This window comes from Phaenicophaeus curvirostris, chromosome 2 (genome assembly GCF_032191515.1).
Source record: "Phaenicophaeus curvirostris isolate KB17595 chromosome 2, BPBGC_Pcur_1.0, whole genome shotgun sequence".
Classification (NCBI taxonomy): domain Eukaryota; kingdom Metazoa; phylum Chordata; class Aves; order Cuculiformes; family Cuculidae; genus Phaenicophaeus; species Phaenicophaeus curvirostris.
The window spans coordinates 49852984-49872175 of NC_091393.1; the positions used below are offsets into that span (position 1 = coordinate 49852984).

Below are 19192 nucleotides of genomic sequence, written 5' to 3' on the forward strand. Positions count from 1 at the left end.
AAAAACTGAAAAGTTGCTGTGCATTCCAAGCACTGAGGACGGGAGGGGGTGAGGAGGGCTTTGGTCTGAGCACTGGTGTTTCCTGAGCGCAAGCAAATGCCTGACACATAGACTTCACCAAATTCCAAAATATAGCAAAACAGTGCCTGCATATTTGGCAGCAATCACCATCAGTTCAGGTCAGTATCTGTTTCAACAAAAGATGAAGCCCTGCATGTTAACAGAGGAAAATAATTCAGAGGAAAAGGGGAGGAACAACATGTGACATTTTGAAATTGCAGCACTTCTGTTACCCAAGGAGCACTACTCTGCTGCCGCTCTGTAAACACTTCCTCCCATGCAACTGCCTTTGAACACATTTTTTCAGGGGGGAGGCAGAAGGAGGGGTGAGGAGGAGGTCAGGGCTTTCAAGCTGTTAGGATATGAATGAGCTAGTTCCCCCCTCCCCCCTTTTTTAAAAAAAAAACCAACCCAAACCTTCATTTTAAATGTCGAGTGAAATAAACGTTTTAAGGAGACAGTAGTGCATCTGTGACCAGAAGGATGTGCAAGGCAGTGCTATAGGACACCAAACCCCAAACCAGGGAGTTGCAGATTCCAGCGGGAGCCTGGAGAAGGGAAGAGGCAAGGCTGCAGAGAAGGACGTGAGTGACCAGGCTCTGCAGCACAATCCCAAAACAACTGGTGTAGGGAGGGTGGGAAAGCCCTTGAAGCCCCTGCATCTCACCCTCCTTCCACCTTGCTGCTCCATCAGCCTAAGCGGTGGCTCTTAGCCGCTGGTTCCCCATGTCAGGGTGGGGCAACCCCCATGCACCTAGAAGCACAGTTTGACTCCCAATTAATTTAGGAGCAAGCTCGCCTTTAATCTTTTCCCAGTGAAGGCAGGAGTAGGTCATAATGATTTTAAGTACTGGTTTGGATGCAGTCTTCTTACTTATTTATTGAATTTCGGCACCTTAAGCTGTCTTTGTTGTTGAGGAACTTGCTATTTCTTCAGAGATAGGGCTGGATCACTTGTTATTGTAACACTTATTGGTGATAAAGTTCAGTCTAAAAATTAAGCAGCTGCAATGTTGCAGCACAAATTAGTTTAATGTAAGCAGTCAGGAGCAGCTGTTTGGCTCAGGACTCCAGTTCTGTGGTGGGGGAAGGGCCCTGTGATGCTGACAGTGTTTTTTTCTCTACATAAACATTTTCGGCTGTTGCAGCTTTTGTGCCGATCATGTGACAGTGTCCCTAGGCAGATAATTTATTTCTGTAGCTTTCATGAGCAATCATTAACCTTCAGACACTGAGCTTGCTTTCTGCTTTGTGGCATTTGTTATTTTTTTTGGTATCCTAACTAGTTTAATTCACAGAGTGTCAGGAGAAAATTACAACCAATTTATAATAGACTGTAATGCATAATACTTATGTTTCTATTAAAACAGACCTTGCTTACAAGACCATTCTTATGGTTTAGCTTGTGTTCATGGATCAGAATAATTATTTTCAGTGATGTAAGTGCAGCTGTCATCATGATACTCCCATAGTGTCTTATTCTGAATACAAACCCCTTCAGAGTCCTGATTTGGGACCACCCTTTTGAATTCCCCCTTTGCTGGAGACACTGCAGAGTTTATTGAGATGCAACAGACTTGGGAGAAAGGGCATAGCATTTATTCTGGTGATTGCTATTCTCCCACCATGGTCTGCTACGGAACAGGTATTGACTGCTGCAGAAAGTGTGTCTAGAAGAGAGGCAAGGCATTACTGATAACAATTACGACTCAAATCTGTGCTAACTTAGTCTAGGGGTTCAAAGGAGACTGATCAGATAGGGTTGAATCACAAAACGCTTGTGAATGTTACAAAAAAGGCTTAATTTTCATTCCCGTCCATTTTGTTACAGCAAGGGAAACAATAAATTAAGTGATTTTGTCAAGGTCACTGAAGAAATAAATGTCAGGATAGGAATTTCCCCTCCCCTGATCCTTTTCCTCAAGTCCTGTGCTTTTTTCTAGGAAAGACAACAAAGGAGTGAAAAACACAGTCTTGGGCAAAAGTACTAAAAGTGAGCAACAAAAGGGGGAAAAAATCATAAAAAGAGCTGAAAGCCAGAATGACTGCTGACTTACTGTGAATATAATTTTCCTTCATATGTGAATGTGATTTTTGCTTTTGTTCCTTGCCTCCCTGCCCTATCTGAATTCCTTTTTCTAACTGGTCATTCACTAGCACTAGAAAGTTGATCTTTTTTGTATCAGAGAGAAACCATATACATTTGTGTATGCTTGTGAATAGGTGTAATCTAGACATATGTATTCCTTAGATTATTTTTCATAGCTTGTGTCGCAGTGGAATCAGACATTGATGATAGAAGTGCTACAAACATAATGTCGCAGATACAATGGATATGACAGACACAAGATGGAGGGGAACAGAGATGGAGAAGTAAAAAGATTTCTATCCAGTGCCCCAAGAGGAAAAGGGATATTATCATAATCTGGTCAGTGGAAGAGCAGTAGCATCCAGATAGCTCAACTGTCTCCTACCCCCAACACAAAGGATACTTCAGCTATTCTTTTATTGCTCATTAACTTGCAAAAAGGCACATAAAGGAAGAAGACCGAAACATACACTTAGTGAGAGATGTAGCAGTGGTACATGCAGTATCATGTAAAATATAAAAATGGGTGGATGGATTTTACTGTCAGTGTCAGGAAAAATATTTCCTTTCTCATTAAAATAATAGTCTGAAATGGGTGTTGTAGTGATGCTAGATTTCTATGTGAAAAGATGAATGAATAACTCACTGTTTGAAACTTCAATCTTTTAAAATGTTTAATGAAAATGAAAGCATAACTTATGGTAAATGTGGACTGAAATCGGGGATGAAAAAGCAGAAACCTGGGATGCTCACTGAAAGACAAATGGGACTATAGAGGGGCTTGGTGTTGTGTTACTTGTAGAAGGGGGTAATGTTTTTGGATGCATTAGAGTGATTTAGGAGCTATCATCCCATTGACTTTTAGCTAGAGTCAGGATGTAACTGTCTAAGTCAATTCTGAAAATGGGAATTAAATTTCTAATTCATTTTAAGATGCTTTAGAAATTTTTGCCCCTAATCCCAGGGTGATTAATTTGTAACAAGGTGCTTCATTGGTATCTTTCTCGTCTTCAGAAGCCTGAATGACACATTTGAGATACACTCTAAAAGCACAGGTAATAGACAGAGTGCTACCTCAGCTACTTTAAAAGACAATTGATTAATTTGAAGTCATACTTTCCTTCACATGTTCAAAGGATTCTGAAAGTAGTAATAGTGCTTTGGAGCTGCTTGGTTTTAATTGTCACGTCCATGCCCTTGCCTTCATTAGGGTTTTCCTTTATTGTCTCTTTCCTTTTTTTTTTCTTTTCCTGAAAATTGTCCTTATCCTTCCCTATTACTAACTGCAATGCAGATCCATCTGGTTACAGCAAAAACAGGAGGTCTAAGGTAGCTGCTTTGCTGTGCAGAATGGCTGAGTAGCTTTAGACAAAACAGAGTCCAGGAACCAGCTGAGAACTGTCTCCACTAGTGTGCACTGGGAACTACAGGTACTTTTGCTGGAGCCGCTCCACTGCTAGTAACGATGGGAGAAAGGACTGCTCAGGTTCAGTTAATTAGGCAAGATGTTCTTACAGTAAATTCAAGCCACTTAACCTGCTAATTTGTCCTGCTAGATGAAATAAGACTGATGACTTCTGTATTTGACCAGATTTTGTTGGACTCTTGATAAAAATATGCTGTAGTGTTTTATGAACTTATTTTTTTTCCATTCTACTGCTGAAAAGCTGAAGCTGTAGTAGTGCGTGTATAGATGTGGTCAAGACATTATATAAAGCTATATATACTGCTGCCTTACATCAGCAACATTATTGCAAAGGTCAGTTTCCATTGGTTCTGTAATCCTGTGAATTTTAGGGTGTAACTGATGATAGAAAATACTTTCTGGAGTAAAATGGAAACTGCCAAATCTATTTATGGGACTTCTCAAAAGCATTAGTGCTTACCAGAAATATTTGAGTTGATGATACTTTTAGAATCAAAAGATCTGATGATCTTAACAACTTTACTTTTGTCTCCACTTACAGCCACAACCAAACAGGGTTCTAAGAATAATCTAGAAGGCAATCGCTGGTATTAACTTTACTGTTTGGGGTAAGGAAGCCTGAGTTTGCTTGAATGTCTTCAAGGAGAGAAGTAGAGTAGAAGGACTGAATGCAATACAGGTTTGATTTATGAACTGTGGAAATTATTTTGTGGAATGATTTGTATGATGCAGTTTCAAAAGAGTCTCCCTGAGAGCTACAAAGTCACCAGAGTTTTCTGTGCTGCAGGCTGGAGAGAGTCATGATCCCAGGGAAACCTTATGCACCTTCCAGCACATCAGCAGTCTCAACTACTACAAATCTTTTGATCTAAGGATCCCTAAAAGCTCCTAAGGAAAACTGGGGACATATGAGGAACAGGGAAAGAAGATGTGTCTATGAACATCCTCTAAAGTTCCTTAATCTCATTCACATAAGAAGGGTAAATCTTTATCTCAGTCTGAGCTACAGTACCTGGGCATTTCTTTCTTGTGCCCCTGGTCTGGAAAAAATGCTGCAAATCATTTGAGGAAAGGAGCACCTTGCATTGAGAGCAACCCTTGCAGGCACTTCTGGTTCATGTTGTTGTTTAGGACATTCAACACTAAGTTAATGAATGACAGGGCTTTCTTGCTCAGTAGCCCAAAACTGTAGCGGTATATCCAGAAGAACTAAAGGCTACCATAAATTTTATCACCATCAGTTCTTTGAACTTCCTTTTTAATATATAATGATACAACATGTGTGGGTATGTAATACTTAAATATATTTTAAACCAGACCCTGGACTGTGCTCAGTGCTCTCAAGAGAGAATGATAAAGCAGATTACTTTGTACAGTAATAGACAGAGCTCAGAAATGGTGGCAAACACAAGCTAAGAGTGTGTATGGAGGATAGTAAACCTGCTCTTTGACAGACTTGAACTGGTGAATTTCTTTTCCTTGCATTTTTAATTGCTTGAAGGGCGGGGGGTGTGGGGTGTGGGGGGGAGTGTTGGGGTGTGGGGGTGGAAGAGGGAAGGAGGGCGGGGAAACAACAGACAACTCAAAAAGGCAAAACAACAAAACAAAACCCTAACCCAAAACCCTGCAGAGGAAATGAAACCACAAGAACATTTTTCACACTAGCTAATTTCAAGGGTCTGGCATATACACAGCATGCCTAGGAAGTTCACGGGTGCATTATACCATTCTCCAGAATGCAGACGCATTAGGCTTTCCTATGAAGTACTTTAAGATAGTACACTACACATGAAGTGCTTTAACATAGTTTTAAGCATTTCTTTATTTTCACTTTGATTTTTTTTTTTGCCAACTGTAATCCACTCATTCTTTTCACTGCCATGTCGCTGACTATGTCTAGAGACTTCACAATCTCTTGTCCCAAAATACAAATGATGCAGGGAAAGTCGAGAAGACAAAATTTATTTTCACAAGAACAAGGCACAGTTGGAGGGAACAAGCTTGTAGTTTGCTAATCAGGAAGTATTTCACTTATCTGAACTGCAAAACATAAAAGAAGGGAGGAGTTGGCCAGCAACAGGAAGCAAGGATCTAGAAATGTATTTTTGACACAGTTATTCCCCCTTGAAAATCAGCAACATAGAAAAAGTAATGGCTTATTATCGAGAAGCACTGGATCTTCTGCATAAGTTTTATTTACTCTTTAGTGTACCTGTCCACAGGGTTAGGAGTACAGGCATGAATATTTTGTCCTAATTTTCTTTCCCTCTTGAGAAAAGTTGTCAACTTGAAAGAAGGGGATACGTTAAGACTGATGCCCTTTTATAGACATGACAATGTGTTTCAAATAAAAGGATAAATCTCTCAGAGAAACAGCAGGAAACATATTTATAATTTCATTGGCTCAATTTAAGGGTAATACTGAGCTTATGAAATGTGTTTGTTCATTTGTTTACTGGCAGCTTAGTTTCACTTTCTCTGTGTTTAACATGGCTTGGTAGACTGATATATTTTTCTTCATGGCTTTCCCTCCCTGTTTTCTGAGCAAAAAAAAAAACGATTTTTTTTTTATCAAGCTTTCACTTTCTCTACAGGGGATTGAAAGAGGAGCAACATGCATGAAACTAGTTAACAATATTACTTGAGTGTCTTTCACTGTTTTCTCTTGCTATATACTAGGAAGTCTACCTCAGACCATTACTGATAATGTTTAACTGACCGTTCTTACAACTGACTTATCCGAGAGACTGTGAAATATCCAAAATATGGGGTAATAGAGAAAAAAATCCCAGAATTTCCCAGTTAGAGAAAGTTTCAGAGGGAGGTGTAAATAGAGCATAATTCAGACTTAAATGATATATATGCTGCCATGACCTTCTGCATAGAGGGCATATTCACCCTTAGCTAACTATTTGAGCACAGATATGTCTGGTATTGGTCCTGTGGTAAATAAAAGACATTCCTTCCCTTTACATGTGAACTACTACATGATCAGCATCTCCAGCACATCAGTTCAGTTTTCTTGGAGGGGAAGAATCTGGTGTCTGCAAGCTGCTTGCAAAGTACTTAAGTAGATTTGAGAATAGGCAGACATATACATGGGAAAAAAAAAGTGTTTGAAGGTAAAATTTGTTTTCAAATTTCCTGTTCAGAATTTAAATAGCAATTGTCTTTGTTTACGTGCTCAATATAGAGTAAAAATAGGACCTACTATAGCCAATTGCTACTCTGTGTTTGCATCCAGACTCTTCACTGAAGCTCAGATTTAACTCAGTATCTGCCCTGGGAAAGAAATTAATACATGAGGTTAAATGATGGAATTTGATGTAAGGTAGAAATGCTCCAACCATGTATAACCAGAAGTAATGAGATGAAAGTGAACAAAGAAAAATCCATGCTGATAAAGAGTAAAATTTCCTAGCAGTGAGGTCTGTTGGTCTGCTGAATGGTCCCTCAAGGGAATGAGCTGAACCCTCATTGCTTTAGTTATTTTTAAAATGAACAAAACAGTCAAGATCCTTGTAGGGAGACGCTCTTAATTAAGAGGAAGACAGAAAAAATCACCTAATAGGTCCTTTTTTTCCATCACTGATCATGACTATTATTATAAGCAAAACCAGATTTGACAATAAAATTATGGATTTCCAATTTTCACAGCAATTTTACAGCGCTCTTATTCCATAATAATAGCAGTACTTTCCAACTCTTCATTTCCCTCTATAAACTTTTGCGCTTTACTTTTCCTTCAACAGGCTATTTTGTAGCCCTCTGACTAAGAAGAGCTGTCAGGTAGCATAATTTACGTTAAATTGTACTACTTGTAATTATAAGATAAATATTTGCACCTTGTGCCTCCTGATTTTCATCAAAAACCCTTTAGTCAGAACTAGGGGCCAAGGCAGCATCACTGGACAAAATGTCATTGCTTGTATCTGTGGGTCGTCCTACAAAATAAAGAGCCTTGACATATATGGTGAAGTTTTGGGCTCATGTTGAGTTCCACAAACATAAACTGTGAAGGCATGAGATGCAGCCCATCTTTGTGGTCAGCATATAGGGCTCTCTAATGCTTTTCTCTTTTCTGTAGAAACCAGTCTTTGACATGGCATGTTTTCACACTAGCAAGAGGTCTGGACAAATATGACTCCTGCTCCTCTGGCCACATGGCCCTTTATGGGCCCAGTTCTCAGTAGCTGTTGTTTAAGGCGATAGTGATGTGAATTTTAATGGTTAATACTGACGTAAAAGGGAAGTAATGCTGTGATGAGTCAGGCCTTACTTCTTCGAAGTGCTGTGCAAATATTTACTAGTTACTCTTCCCAGTAGCCTGCAAGCTACGCAACCTCGTTTCTGCTTTATTAGAATACAGACTGGGTGAGGTAAAATGCAGGAGGTTCTGATAGTTTTGTTACAGTTATACAGAGGGTAAGCAAAGGGTATTGAAGCTAGTACTAAAAAACCAGCCCCAGTTAAACTTGTAAGTAGCACGGAGAAGGTGACTAGAGTATAAAATGGAGAGAGACATGGTGCTAAAGTGTATTTATTAGTGGTTTATTGAGATGAACATTCATCCCAAGAGTTAATCCAGGAATATCCAAACCACTGTAATTATCCTTGCACAAAGGCTCTCTATTATTTGCCTGTTAAATAACAAAGCCTTTTCATTACCTGGCACTGACATAACTTTAGCTGTAGTTGTAGGTAGGCAGAGAACAAAGTTCCCCTGTTTGTGGGGGATGGGATGAAGCCTTCCCCCCAGTACCCTAGAGGAATACAAAAGGGATGGCCAAACTTTTCTTTGAATAAAAATGACTACCATTGCTAACATGTCAAATTTCCTGTACCACAGATAGCTGAAATCTTATGAATGGTAAAAAAAGCACAAAGGAGCAGACTTCTATCACACAGGGAAGTGAAAATGTGGAGGTACTGGCCACAGGAATGTAACTGTATTAAAATTGGGAAAGGGTCCAAAATCTGTAGTAGCTCACTAATCTGCAACACAAGAGCAAGGATTTTCATTATATTTTGCATTCCACATATGGCTTTGCTTTGGATATGTTATGCAATTGGTGATGCAGTAAAACCATTGTATTCATAATGATTTCAAAGATGCGAATGCTTCCAGGGTTTGACCTATTTTACCACTCATGCATTATACACTGGGTAAAGCTACCCACATAAGTCAGAGTCATTAGTATTTAAAATGTATCAGTCTACTACTGTCTGTTTTCTCTGCAAGGCTGCTGATTTTTTACAATTTTATATCAATTTTTCTCCATTTAATAATTTGTGTTCACATGCATCAATGGAAATTGTCCATGAACATTTTAAGGCAGAGGTTAGCACATAAAAAAAAAGTAAGAAGTTATTAGCCCAAAGTAAATACTTCTTCTGTCAAAGGTTTCTTAAACAAAGTCTAAATAATCCCTTGCATTTTCTTATATTTTTTACTCTGGAAATATAAAAACATACCTGTGCTAATTAGTTCCAGAGCAACAATGCGACTCATGTTTTTGGAGACCCTGATTCAGCAAAATTCCTAATCCTGTGCTTTGTTTTCAGTACATGACATCTTCCCTAGTTAAGTGTGTTTGATCTCTGCTAATATCTCAAACTTTGCTCTGCAACGCTAATGTGCAAACATCTTCTTGATCATCAGTGTAATGCTTCAGGACCTTTCCACAAGCGAGACAGGAAATTTTGTGTACTGTAGGCATCACTGCAAGGACAAACCTTCTTGTTTTTTGTGGATTAGTCTTCCCCGTTCTCCACAAAACCTGGATTAATCTCTGTGAAACAGTTGCAGAACAAAAGCTTAGACACCCACAAAATATTCCATCTGTACCAGCTGCACCAGTAGCACTGGGACACAGATCTTCCCTTTACCTACTGGAAGGAGAGAGGTCCTTCACCATCATGTCACTCCTCCTGACTCATCTGACTCTTTTTGGAAACTGTTGGAAGCATGATGCCACTGTGCTGCTGAAGACCATAACTCGTTGGTTACTTCAGTCTCAGGTGATCTAGGGCAAAGACCAGACCTGCTCCTGGAGGGTAAATTCATGACAGGACTGAGGCTTTCCCTGCTTCCCAGTTTTGGTCTTAGACCCTGGCTGTGGGCTGAGGTGGATGGTGTTTCTCTGGCCAGCTCTGGCCTCTTGAGAGCTTTAGGGCCAAAATATCATCTCTAATGAGAAGCTAAATGAAACCTTTGCTATTTCTCTGATCTTTGCAAATAGGAGGAAAATGAAAACAGAGGCAAGAGTCAATCAGCCAGTGATTACATTAAAGAAAATGGTTCTCTGTGGAGAACATGAAAGAGAAAATGGACTGGGTGCTGGGACTGAAGAAAGGAAAACAAGACTAGTGGGATTTTGAGGTATTTTACTTTATTTTGATCCTTTCATTGTGTATTTTAAATTCATAAACAACAGAATAAAACAGACTTCAACAAAACTTAGCTAAATGATCTTAAGCCCTCAAGCCTCAATCAAAAAATAAACACTATAATACTTCTGAAAGGAATTAGTAATGCACAGTTATAGTATTCTATGTTTAAAAATAAAACTGTTGAATAAATGAACAATACCTTGGCTGAAAAGTGTTTCAGCTGAAGAGTGAAATCCCTGCAGAGAGTGATCTGTGAGATTCTGCAGGAAATCTGCATTACAATACACCATTTCCATTTCCAGGGAGGGACTCACAGAAGGACACATGGAGGAGAAAAAAGAAATTAAAAAGCCCCAGTCCTTTATGCCTAGGTTGTAGGGGGCCTTGGCCCATCATTCTCATGCTAAACAGTTACTTTTTCTACAGGTACCCAACTGAAATGGGAATATTTTTTGAAGGAATAGTGAATGTGAAAAAGGCTAACAAAACTGGTTCTTTGGTTAAAGAAAACTGTCTCCATAGCTCGCCTACATTCAGCAGACATGGGTTTACCTCCCTGTCTTGCTGCAAATGAAGTAAGGAATGTGTATGAATATGGTAAGCGTTGGGCTACACTCCAGTGTAGTGCTCTTTGTCTTCTGCTCTTCTGTTCCAGCTGCTCCACCTCTTGTTACTAATTAAATAACTTAGCAGTGAGGGAAAAGTTTCTCACTAGATCATTAGCCCACTAGTCAACCAGCTCATGTGGGATGTGGGAGGCCAGGGTCCTAAGGCTCGTCCAGTGACAATCTGGTGTTATTGCTGTCCAATGCAGAAACCTGCAATCAGCCTGACCTAGTGTCAAGTCTTCTGGCTGTAATTTAGCAGCTAGGGCAATGGCCATCCAGGGACTTGGATGCACAAAGTATTATGTCCTGGCTGACTGCCCTTATCTGAAGGATACTATGCAATGGGCCAGCCTTGCCTGTGTGTGGAAAAACTTACACAGGGCTGGTTTCCTTTTGCTGTAGAGTGGGAAAAATTGTGAAATCCCGGTTAAATTTGTGGGATAGGAAAAAGGGAAAGCCAGCAAGTGGAATAAAAAGGAATAAAATTCCTGGCTTCTAGTGCCTAGGTTATTAAGCAAGCCGTGGCAGAGTATGACTAGGTCACTGGCATTAGCATGGTCATGTGGTTGCATCGGTGAAGAGTAAAGCTAAACACATAGTGCTATCTGCACCATGCATAGCACGTGTAGAAAATGTTTTGGCCAATGGAAGGAAAGGCTCCATTAGCTGTATAAACCTGTTTGTGGTATTCTCTGCCATATGTAATACAATGGGCTGCTACCCTATCGTAACAGATGAGGATGGCCCAAGGAGATGCTATGTTTCTGCTTCCTTAGCATATCATTACACAGAGAGTGTCTTCTGCTCAGGCATCTATTTAAGAAAACCACAAAGCAATCAGCATCTGGTTATTTCTAATCAGAGGCTTGTAGTGATTCCAAATAGACACAAAAAAGCACTACAGTAACAAGCATTTCCTGTGTTTTCTCTTAGAGTGACATCATTTGCTTGTAACTCAAAATGGCCCTGCATAATTCCAAAATATGATCTAATCAGGGATATAAAAATCTGAAATTTCTTCATTCACACAAATACAAATATCTGCCTTCATACATGCATTCATTCACATAGACTCTTGTAGCCTGTGGCAAGTTCTTCTGTTTGTATGCATGCCTATGGATTTGTGTATTTATGTTTGTGTGACTGTATGTATGAAGGCAAACTTTTCAAATATATCTGTATGTAAGCAAGCAGATTTAAAAGTATACCTTACATGGTATAAAATATACCACTACGTAAATCACAAAATGAATTCCATCTATAAATTAAAGTACACTCCAGAAAGAGCAATTATTGCCTCTAAAATGTTTCTGTTAAATTCATGAGACACCATACAATTTTATTCATGTTATCATCTATGGTTGCCTGAAAGTGTAAAAAAAATTTTAGCCACTGGCAGAGAAATGTGCAAAACACTATCAAAGGAGTGGCAAAGGTCACTTCTGTTGCCTGCCTTTTATGAGTTTCATTTTTGTCTCTTTTTTTTTCATTGCAGTTTGTTTGTGTATGTTGCTAAACTTTAATGGAAAGAAATATGAGAGGGGAAAATAAATATAAAGAAACAGACTGCTGTTCAACAGTGCTGAGCTGGTATTTCCATGAATGATGTTAGACTCGTGTTTAGAATAAGAATTTGGAAAAGCCACAAACAGAAGGTTGTAGCAGTGCTTTTCTCCTTTTCTCTCTCCCTTTTACACTAGATACATTTTAAAATTAACATCTATTTCTGTGTAGCTAGATAAATGCATCATCATTAAGCACAGCAGTACTGATACTGTGAGGCACAGAATGAAAGAGCTGGACTGTACACTTTCTTTGGTACTGTATATGGCCCATTGCTCTGTGCATGGGAGTTTGTTTATGCAAGTTCAAATTCCAAACTTACTGGCTTAACCCCTGTAATAATAGTAACTGATTAGGATTTGACACAGCAAATAACATTTCTATATGCAGGTGCCTAACATCAGGGCATGGAAGCCCCAGTAGAGATTTGTAGGAAAAAGGTATCATTTTCCAGAGGTAGCAGCAAGCATTTGCAGTTCTTGTTGAATTCAGGCATACTGACATGTCCTTCATATCGCTGAGGAGAAGCCCTTAAATCTAGTTAATCAATTGAAATATTATCTTGATCTCAGTAAAGTGCCTTAAATTCAGATGAGATTTTCTTGCTCAGTACTAGGCTTAGCAAAGTGTATAAATAAATGCTTAGGTAAAAGGCAAGACTGAAGATAATCAGATACTTAAGTGCTTTGCTGTATAAGGGCACATCTTAAGTATTTCCTTGAGTCAGTTCCTAATTGTCTGTTATGCCTGCCTTGAAGTGAGATTTACAGATGTTTTGGCAATATTGAAATTCTATGGAGTTTTATAACCATTTCTATACCCATGTCTTTACTTTTTGCTGTGTGCTTGCTTTCTAACTCCCTATTACAGTAGTCATTCAAGAAGAAATCTCCACATGAAGTATGATCCCAGACCCCAATGGGACAGTTTATTCTTTGAGATAAGAAAAAACATTATAAGTAAAATGTGATGGATAAGTTGACCTCTGTAAAAAAAGCATTCCTGTTTCTACTCAAAATACCATTCTGTAGGTGATGGCACAGCTTTTTCAGTCCTCACAAGAGCCTGCAGAATTGCAAGACTACCAAGTGAAAAATGGTGGAGAAACAGTGACATTATAGTTAGTGGCTGCAACTCCTGTGCAGATGCATAAATGACACAAAGGAAAGCTGGTGCAAAAACTAGGCAAGTCTTCCTCATCTGTAGACGTGGCACTGCTGATGAGAGTACTGTCAGAGGTCTCTGTAAAAGAGGGAATTGGTAGCTGAAACAAAGATGTCCACATATCTGGGCAGTCTCTGGGTGCCAGCCAGTCTCAGCTGTACTCTCAGGACTACAGCAAAGGCAGATAAACAAAGTGTTGCATGCAAATATTTCCAATGAGAGCTAGAAATTCCTGACATCTCCTTATGTTGAACAGCCTTAAAAAAGTTCCAGCATAGCTTTTTCAGATCAAAAAATTTAAACTTCCGGAGTTTTTAGATGTTTAGACTAACTGGACTGACTCTAGGTTCATGTTAAGACAAGAATAAAATACTGAAAACTCCAATCCAGCAATGTAAATCACATCTAGTAGCAATAGAGTATTTCAAAACATTTTCATATTTATTCAGCCTCTAGAAAAGGTTAGAACTGAGTAAAGAACATTTTCCCAGCCCTATGAAACTGTTTATGGTTGCAACTGTTTTTCCTGTTGGAATGAACCCAACATGCTTTTAAAGTTTTTCATGGAGAGAAAGCACACCACTGACTGTTTAAGAGCCTGATCATAGTGAGTTAAAACAGGAATTTTTCACAGCCCATAGTATGGACTATTTCTGCTGGAATTTGAGTATTTGAATTCTGGACAATCCATGCATGAACCTGTAAAACTGATGTTTTCTGTCACCAGAGCTTTTATAATTAGAACGTCAGGGAGACAACTATATCTCAATGAAAATCACTGTTTGCAAATAATGTTACAAAATGGGTTGAATCGCTGTAGTGGAGACTCCCATGCATTGCTCAAACTGTTCTGAATCTACCCAGACTTCTGGCTTTACTGCCCACCTCTCTAGTCAGTAAATAGTGACACATTTTGACAGTGACCTAGAGTAATGGTATGAGAGAAGCCATTTTTGGTTTCACCTGGTTCTGTGCTGAGTTCAGCTCTGGTTTCTGGCATGAACTAAGCCCCAAATTCCTTAAATTAGGATTGGCTTATGACTCAGACACTTATATCTTCCCCCTTATCCACAGACACTAGCTTAGGCCAGCCAACTCCCTTTCCTACCAATATATCTATAAGCATGCTTCTAAAAAAAATACTAATTTCTCTGTTTGCCCCCAAGTAAAATAGTTTAGTTGGTCTACATTTCTCAGGCCTTTTTGAAAGGGACTTTCCTGTGTGACTTGTGCAAGCAACGACCTGCATAATTTGTGTTTGATAAACAGTAAAAATAATGCTAAAATTAAAACATTCTTTTTGTCAACATATGTATCTGGAATGCTGAAAGCTGTTCTGCTAGTAGGGAGAGATCTTGCACACATTTATTTATCTGGTTAAACTTTGCGGCTCATCTTTAAAGCCAGCAACTTCTCAACCCCAAGCAGCAGAGCACAAGTAAAGGCAGATGGTTGAATGAAGCAGAAAGACTGACTATAAAAAGCTCAGCCTTCCAATAATGCTGCTGCCTCCCAACTTTTTATACAAATCTCTCCATTTTGCCTTCCAGAGAGTCACAATTAAAATTCTATTCTGCCTGTCTAATCAAGACAGCAAATCTATTGAATTGCATAATGCTGGGGATAATCAAGGAAGGATGTGACATGAATCCATTTTTCTTTGCAGGTAGAAAATGAAATATTTTCTGTCCTCCCTGAAAACAGTTGGGTGGCTGAGGATTTTGTATTTGGCCGATTTTCTCCCTCTTGTTCCTTTCTACCTGTGGCACTGGCCATGCACTGTTGTGTAGATCTGCTCTCTAGGCATGAGTGGCATCAGGGCAAACAGATAACGATGTTTCACTGGTGACAGTGTCTTATAGGTGTGGGAGGCACTGCATGTAGCTCTGAATGCAAGAGGATTTAATTGGTGGTGTTAATCTCCTTTACCACCCTTTTACCAAAGGTTAATTTTCTGGTAGCCAGGAGGACTGAATACAATGTATATCTGCTCCCTAGTTGCCATAGCTAAGCTGTGTTTATTGATGTGCTCTGAAATGCCCTCTGCATCTCCTCTAATTCATGTTTACGTCCTTCAGGGTGGGGCTGGGCTATTGAGAAGACAACAGAGGCCTTCAGGATTTGATCCTGCAGTATGTGAGTTCTTGTAAAGCACATCCAGCTATGGGGCCAAATGCAACCCCGGAGCAAGGGGCACATTACACCCATTCAGCTGTTTGAAGAGGAGCTGAGGGGGTTTACGCCATGATTGAAATTGGCACGTAGCTTCCTATTCATCAGTAAATCCCTGTGGCAGCAAGATGAACAGGCAGACTACTTTTGCGTAAATTCAGAGAGAGAATCAACTCAACTGAGCTGAATTGTTTTGTAACCCAATCATGCTTAATTTGGTTACAGGAAAAACAAGGCCCGTGGAGTTTCAACCTTGTTCCTGTGCAACATCAGGGATCTGATTTGTGCCGATCTCATAATCGGGTGCAGACAACAAGGAAAACAAGTCCTTGCAGTGGTTTCTTTACTGAGCCTAACCAACCACATCTGATAAGCCATATAATTTGCTACAGCAATTTGTGCCAAAAATAAAAGGCACAGTCCTACAGTGCAGCACGTTTCTGAGAAAAACAGGTCTCCACCCCTTCCCTTTGTAGCATCTTTCTTTCTCTTGCTTTTGCTTTCTTGGTGAGACTGAGCCAATGTCTTCCATCCCAGCCGACTGGCTCTGTGCTGCTGTCAGGGTACAAACACACATACACACACGTGGGCTCCCCCCTCCCCTACAGCTCCAGAGGATGAGCCAAGATGAAGACACTGGCAGGGTTGGAAAATTATGACAGTAACTTGATGACTTACACAGTGAAGGCTCTTTCTTGGCTGAGTGGCCTCAATTGGAGGGGAGGAAGCTGAAGATCTAAATCATCAAGTAATAAGTTGCACAACTTTTTTAAAAAAATATGGGTTTTATTGTTGTTGTTGATTTGGCAAAGTTACTCTAAACCTATAAGAAATGTGTCTCTTTAGTTTAGTGACCAGAAAAGGGACTAGTACTTCATGTGTATTTTACATATCAGGCCCCCAGAGGAGAAAAAGTTCCTATGCTTTTTAGGGTTGTTGTTTTTGTTTTGCTTTTTTTTTTTTTTAGTACTACTGCTTACAGAGAGCAAGGGGAAGGAAAAAAAGCAAACAACGCAAAGTTCTGAAGAATGCAGCCTGTCAGCTGTGCTGTGAAAGAACTTGGAGGTTAAATGTGAATCACTGCAGTATGTTTTCTAATTTGGATTTTGCCAAGGTTACCTTAAAAACCTTAATGCTTTTTGCAGTGTTTACAGCAAAAACTGCAGATGTGCTTCTTGGTTATTAAAGGGAAAGCATATGAGAGGCAGGTAGGCTAAGAGGAAAAGAGAATGAAAGGTCAATGATTTTAATTCTACCTCACTGAATTCCAAAGTTTGAAGGGATATATTTGCTTGAAAGGTCATGCTATGGAAGGTAAGCTCCCTGAAAGCAGCATGTTCGGAGTTTTACAGTGGAATAAACAAAAAGGTAACTTGCCAGGATGTTTGTGTGCCAAAGGTGACAAAAACCCTGCCTTTCTTTTGAAAGCCTCTCACCCTCTGCAAACTCACTATGATCAGGGCTGGAGTTTAAAGACAACCGACTGGCTTTTGCTTTAACTCCTTAGATAAAAGTCCAGTTCAGAAGCCAACAAGACTTCATGTCTTACTGAAAGCCACTGAAGGAGGGAGCAGTAGGCTTCATATCAGAGGAGCACTTAAAACTTTCAGTGCTTGTGCTTGAGTTCATACTGTGTTCCCTTGAATACAAAAGCTGTAGGAAAATAAGTGCTGGGCATGAAGTTCTGCAACACTGACTTCAGTTTATACAGCTTTATGAAAATCCTGTTGATGATAATTTGAGGCCAAATATACTAATCTTTACTCCTTTGCTTGCACAGCACCTGGCACAACGGGTTCCTAATTTATGACTGGTGCCTCTGAACACTGCTGTAGTATTACTGTGAATACTGGTAATGTTGTTCTTCAGTTCAAGCTGCCTGGAGGAAAATGAGACCCATTATGGTACCAAGAAAGTCTTCCCTCAACACCCATCCCGCCCCACTGCCCACCCCCAACCCCGTCCTCTCTGCTGGCCCATTCTCATGCGTCAATGCATTTTAACTATAAAGCAGTACTAAAAGGAAGAAAAGTTCTCGTAGGGGAGGACAACAGGCACGCTGCAGAATGACTTATACAAGGTCATGCAGGAAACTTGATGCTATGCCAAGAACAGAGCGTAAGTTCCTTGAGATCTAGTCAAGCACTTTGTCCATTTACCCATCCTCCAGCCCTCTTGCCTAAACCAAATAAACAATGGCAGCCACGCACATATTCACACACATATGTATACACATGCACACACATTGCAAACTCAGATGTTTGGAAGCAGCAGGCAAAGCGTGCTCATGCACCTTCAGGCTAAGCTGCTGTATCTATACAGACAGCATTTTGATGCATAGTGCCTAACCAAACTCAAGAGTATAAAACTGCAGTCCGCTGAGAATATAAAAAGTGCAATTTTGAAAAGGATTTTCATCTGGCAACATTTTGGTTCATCCCCGAAATAAAGCACACTGGATTTGAAGTTCCTTGACCCAAGTGCATGGGCACAAGGTCTTTCAAAGGATTTGCCATTAGACTATTTTAACATAAAAACCAGCTCATTCAGCTCTCATCTTGGTGTCAGAAATCTTTACTTGAGCCTGAAAAGTATCATGAGCACTGTTTGCCTGAACCATTAGGGTCTGGCAGACACAAGCAATGGTGAGCAGGATTGTATAATGGTGTCAGTAGCTTTAGGAGCAGCTGGTGCTACCCTGCCTGCATTTAGTCCTACAGTGAGTTTGACTCTGTGATCAGGCTGTACTCCCATACCCCTGCAAGTAGTTGAAATTTTGTCTATGCCTTAAATGAGAGCAGGATCAGGCCTTAAAGAAAAGGGCTTTTATTTTTTGCAAAGCTATACTCAATGAGCATGTTTTGGAAATATATCAGCATGACCTTTCAGCAATGTGCCAAAAAATGGAAAAAAAAGGAAAGACTTTGGAACTGCCAACCAGGAAACATTGTTTTGTTTGTTTAAAAAAGAAAACCAGAAACCCGTCCAAGAATTTTTGTGTAAGTTAGAGGCTAAGTCACTCTCCTTTATAATCACTCTTCTTTTTCTGGATACTGTATTTTCAGTGAGGGCAGATAAAATCTGGCAACATACTCATTGGCTCTGTGTTTGGATTCGGCCCCCTTGACACTCATTTACCTCCATAAGCTTTCATCTCCTAAACCCTAAGCAAGTTCACCCAGGAAAGGAAAAAGAAAGAGGGAAGGGGGATGGGGAGAAGGCTGGCAAACTGCACAATAAAAATCCAAATTGCAGCTTCTGCCATTTCTCAATGAAGAAAACATTAGCAATGGCCAAGAAGTGCAATAAAATGCCATAAATCACCCAGCTTTTATTTCCTATATGGGAACACTACATACAGATGAAGTTCTGGTGATTTCTAGATGCACATAGGGTTTGCAAACATGATTATTTCATCAGGTTGTGTTGCTCTGAGTGCTTTTGTAACACTTGCAGAAAGTAAATTGAATAGAGACCGAAAGGTGAAAAGCTGTGTATATACTACTTCACGCTCTCCCTGCTCCCTTCCCCCCTTGCCCGCTGTTTTGCAGTGTCAGCCCTCCATGCATCATCAGCTCCGTACAAGCTATGGAATCCCCCTCCCTAGAAGTAAGAGGCCTTGTGCAAAGCTGTAAGACTTGTCTATCCCAAATGCACTCCTGATGCATTTCTTATTCTCCTGCTTCCCCCTGTTTACATTCCATCTCATTTTCCATG

The 19192-nt window shown here is 39.9% G+C and overlaps 1 long non-coding RNA gene across 1 annotated transcript; it reads left to right on the forward strand.

Annotated features, from left to right (window-relative positions):
* The first annotated feature begins 508 nt into the window (after positions 1–508).
* Positions 509–11958, forward strand: LOC138717468 (uncharacterized). Its single transcript, XR_011336866.1, has 3 exons — positions 509–644; positions 9818–9957; positions 10395–11958. It is a non-coding gene; the product is annotated as an uncharacterized lncRNA (long non-coding RNA).
* The last annotated feature ends 7234 nt before the right edge of the window (positions 11959–19192 follow it).